Genomic DNA, 5,000 nt, shown 5'->3' with positions numbered 1-5,000 from the left:
TGCTGACCTCCCAAATCTCCGCTCCTCGCCGCTCGCAAACCCAGCACTACTCGAGCCCCAGCAGCAGCAGTAGTAGGAGTAGGAGCAGGCTGGTCCCACATCCTTCTAAAGCGCCTTATTGTTTCTGGGCTCTGTCTCTGTTTCTCTGGCACACGCTAGTTTATCACTGCAATATTCATCAAGCTCTTTATTTTGAAAATGGCTCAGCAGATGCCGACCTTTCCCCCTCTTTCTCCCCGCTCACAGCGGGCTGTATGCATCTGGCGTCTGGGCTTCCGCCGCGGCTACTTCGCTAACGCGACGCTAGCTCTAGAGGGGCGAGCCATCTGTTTGGGTCCTGTTGTCAATCAGCGGCCAAAGAGGAGATGAGCAGTCACAAACTGTTAGTCACCATGATTAGCGTGGGGATTTGCTGTAGCCCCAGTGATGTGTGTGTGTGTGTGTGTGTTTGTGTGTGTGTGTGTGTGTGTGTGTGTATGTGTGCGGTTTTGGTTTTATTTCTTTGCTCCTCTAGTGAGCGAGAGAGTTTTAGGGAGACGAGGAAGAGGAGAAAGCTGAGGAAGCTTGTGAGACCAAGTGTTCCCGCACACTCAGCAGGGCTCCTGTTTACGCCAGCCAGTCTTCCCCACACTCCGATCCCACATGATGGATGAAGAGCCGGACACAACACACGCTTCCTCTCTCTTGCTCCTCGCCTGAGGTCTGATTTTGGTGTTTTTGCTGGAATGTTCCCCCCTTTATTCATCCGCTGGATAGCAGGGAAGTGATGTCAGATCGGGCCAGTCTGATTGGCCAACCGGGCTCACCCACAGGTCTCGAGTGGCGCAGAAAGACAAAAAAAATGAAAAAAGCCCAGAGCTACATGTCTGCTTCTACCGGGAAACATGAAATTAGTGGTGAATCATCCCTGCTAAAACATGTTATTATATCATTTCTTTACCAAAATTATTTCAATCGAATCTAAATTTCCATGAAATCAACCCTGTAGAAGTCAGGAAGTGCAGCTCCACATCTTAGGGATGGCAGGGCAGCTATCTCACCACCGCAGCTCACCAGAAAGCCAACTCATCACATGTCAGCAGCCTTTGTGAGGTTTGTTTAATTGATATCTCACCCAGTTAGCCTGACCTCAAATTGCATGAGGAATCGATTCAGGGAAGCAGTTTACTCTAGATGTATATAGATCACCTCTATAAAAATGATGGGGGAGAGATGTGGCTCAAGTGGCTGCAGCTGAAAAATATACTTCAAAAATGATGTAGTTAACGCTAATCTGTATATGTAAATGGCACAGAAGTGCAACCAAAACTCCAGGGTTAAGCAAAGGACAGTGGGGAGTGTGATTTATGTAAACCTTTGATGTGCTTGCAGAATTTATTTCTTTTGCAACATTTTTTTTTCCGTAGCAGAAGTCTTGTATAATGTGGAACCACAGTAATCTCTTTACAGTGCCCTCTGGTTTGGTTTATTGGTGAAAATCTTTGAACGACTTGCCCTCTGAAAGCCCTTAAGGTCAAGGGTCAAGCTGTGCTCATCTGGAGCATACCCCACCCCACCCCACCACCCACTCCTCACCATGACTTGACTGTATGGAGCACATATAAACCACAGTAAAGCCCCAAGCATGGTGCAAACAAAAACTCCTCCTCTCATGCCCCCTGCTTCCTCAGGAACGGCTTGGTCACACTTCTGGGAACACTATGTGGCCCCCCCACAGACTATCACACACACGCATAGCGTGATAGTCCCACAGCAGTGGGTGAACTCTGATGACAGCACAAGCCACACACGCTCATGGAGAGCCCTTCTTTTCGTCGATGGAGCCTCACAGAAGAACATGTGGCGAACGCGGTGATCTGCCAAGACGGGAGGAGACGAGAGGAGATAATCAGCCTCTAGTTTGTGATGTATCTGCGTCCCCTGAACACACACACACACACATACACACATGGCACTGAGCCTGATTGAGGGCTTTTCTCTCGGCAGCCATCCGCCAACGTACACCAGTGGAAAATGAAGAGGAGGCAACACATGCTCGCAGTGTCAACTGTTGCCGCGGAAATCTTCTGTCACATGCGGGGCAATTATCATCAAGCTGTCTGATCACATCACATGTGCTCGCGGGTGCCTCATGGCAAGCCAGCCTTGCTGTTCTCAGATGACAAGTGGTTTGAAGATGAGCAGAGCTCCGGTCTCATGGTGCACAGTGAGGGCTGGGTGGAGCGCGATCCTCAGCAGTTGCGTAAAGGTAAAGCCTCATGGTGCTGATGGGGGTGGGAACTGGAGGATTAATAGTACTGGGGCTCATTGAACAGATGCATCTGGCAAACAAAAACAAGCTGTAATGGGGGAATGTCAGAGGCAAAAGGGCGATTTTGAAGACCCAAACTCAAAACCAAACTCAAAACACTCAATACAGAGGCACAATAGACACAAACAGCCAACCTCAGAATTACACAATTAATTTGTTGAAATGAGCTGTAGATGGGAGATACCAGCCAGAGGCTTCACTGGCAAAGGAGACTCCAACATTTTGGTCACTTTGTTTACGTCCGTACCCTCAGAGAGACCCACTGGCATGCTGGACTGGGCACACATGACTGCAAATGAGCACCAGCCAGCCGTCTGGGCACAAGAGAGAGCACTACCATTCGACGCTGTCATCGCCAGGCATCTGCTCACAGCCAAAGGAGTCTCCCACATGCTTTTTGCCTTAACCCATACTGAGGCAAGAGGCGTTTCAGGAAGAAGGGGGACCATGGCAATTTTTTTGTTGTTTTTTTGGACACAACACACTGTTCAGCACTGTTTTAAAATGCAGTGTTTGTGTGGGGGTTGGGTGAATCTGCCCACGGCAACCCGGAACCAGGAAGTAATATTTGCGAAGGATTATGTACACGCTGTAGGTAAGTTTAGCCCAAGCTTAACAGCATTAGACACAACGGTTTGGTTAGCATGGCCAAGCCTCCATTTGTTCAACACAGGACTAAAATAAACACATCTTAGACCAATTTAGCTTCTTGCTAACATTATGTCAGCTCCTATCCTTGGCCTGTGGCTCGTCCTTTTAATTTTTCCTCCTACTGTAGCTCCTTCAGGATAGAAGAAATCAGTGGAGGGAATGAATATCAAATCATTTGGCCCTTATCTGTCTCTGTCTTCTTGTGCTCTGTGGTGGGACGTATGATCTGCACGGGGAAGGGGAGGGGGCCGACACGGATTCACACAGCCGGGCGGAATGTGACCCTGCATTGCTCAGCGCGTCAGAGATTTATGTGACTGCTGTGGGGTGTGCATGTGGCGAGCAGATGGTGGCATCACACTTTTGTCTTCCCTCTCTCTTCCCTCTCTCTTCCCTCTCTCTTCCCTCTCTCTTCCCTCTCTCTCTCCCGTCCTCCCTCCTTCTCTCCATTCACTTTCTCTCTCTCTCTCCGTCCCTCTCTCTCCGTCCCTCTCTCTCCCGCTGTTCTTGCATATCAGCACTGAATGTGCAGCCATGATCCCCCTATTCCTTGCTCCAAACTCTTCCCCCCAACACAAACACGTGTCAGCTCCTGGCGTCCCGGCCCATCAGGGCTGGCTGGCTGATGAGCCCCACATCCAGGCCTGACACATCACCACTCTCCCGTCTTCCTCGGCTTTACGCTGGCCCACCGCTGACACCTCGGTGGCAGATCAAACACAGTTAGGCAGGATCGTTTCGTCAAGGGCTGGCTTTTGCCTTAAGAATCACCTTTCAGTGGTCTATTAGTCATAGTTTTGCTACTAAAAATAAACCAACCTGTGCATGCCAAACCATGCAATATCATCATTCAGTCATCACAGACCATATAGACAAAACAACTTATTGACTAGGCAGATAACCAAACGTAGCATAAATAAAAGATTGAGTTTCAGTGTGTTTTCCACCAGAGGCATTTTCCTAATTGTACAGACTCCATTCCAGACTCTACACTGTCAACAGCAAACCATAACCCACTGTTCAACTCAACAACTACTTCCCAATACACCCTGCCTCTGCCACCAGCCTTTGATGTCCCTTTATGGCCTCTCTAGGAAGAGCCTGTCCTCCGACGTCCCTGAAATCCCCTCTTTGGTCATCCAGACCCCGACTGTTAGCCTTCACTCAGTCGAGAGGCCTGCTGTTTGACACTGGCTAAAGTGAGACAAATACCTACAGACTTCACCTTGAAACACAACTGAACTTCATGTCTCCAGCTGAGCTCTGCCCATCTGGACTCTCTCTCTCTTTTCCCCCCCTCCCCACTTTCTATCTTTCTCCCTCTATGCACCCATTTCTCCCATCTTTTTATTGTATGTGTGAGTGTGCGAGAGCTTAAAGACCCAGGTAAATGGGTTCACAATGTCTACTATGCGTCTGTGTTATGGCCTCGCTCCTCAAATCAGATACAGTGTGTTTCAGCTCTCTGCTCTCCACAGCTCGGCCCATGCCAACATGTGTTGGTATCTCTACTGTCTGGACCCTGCAGGTGGTTGCATTCCATGCCTGCAGCCAAACTGGAACATACACACACAGAACCTAGATGAAGGGATCTCAGGGTATCTCACGATACCATTCAATCACAGTTCTAGGCTCACCATTCGATTCAGTCACGATTCAACGTTTAATTGTGATTCTTGGAATGATCTTTGCCAATATCTTTGTCATCTTAACTGGTGCTGGCAGCCATTAATGCATGGAAATGATGTAAACAATAGGTATTCGCATGAGCACTACAGTACATTAACCTCCCTTTGTTTGTGGGTAAATAAAATGGTGTATCCTATATTGTGACTTGACATTTAAACATCGTATTCACTTTCTGGAGATCAGAAGAAAAGAACAATTGCAATAACCACCAGATCAATTATTCCAAACACCCTTTTCCTCCAAACACCCTTTTCCTCCAAACACCCTTTTTCTCCAAAACACCCTTTTCACCAAAACCTCCAGACTGAGTGAAAGCAGTGACATCTGTGAACTAGATGTACACACATAG

General features: G+C 48.3%; 1 protein-coding gene across 3 annotated transcripts in view; it reads right to left on the bottom strand.

The window, feature by feature from the left end:
* Positions 1–5,000, bottom strand: part of znf469 (zinc finger protein 469) — a 256,202-nt gene that overhangs the window by 49,304 nt on the left and 201,898 nt on the right. The window lies entirely within an intron of this gene.

Source organism: Alosa pseudoharengus, unplaced genomic scaffold (assembly GCF_046254945.1).
Source record: "Alosa pseudoharengus isolate Yale_2024_CS ecotype anadromous, Long Island Sound unplaced genomic scaffold, YU_APseudo_1.1 YU_APseudo_1.1_scf_10, whole genome shotgun sequence".
NCBI classification, from domain to species: Eukaryota; Metazoa; Chordata; class Actinopteri; order Clupeiformes; family Clupeidae; genus Alosa; species Alosa pseudoharengus.
The sequence above is the reverse complement of the archived record's forward strand: the minus strand, read 5'-3'. Positions and strand labels throughout refer to the sequence as shown.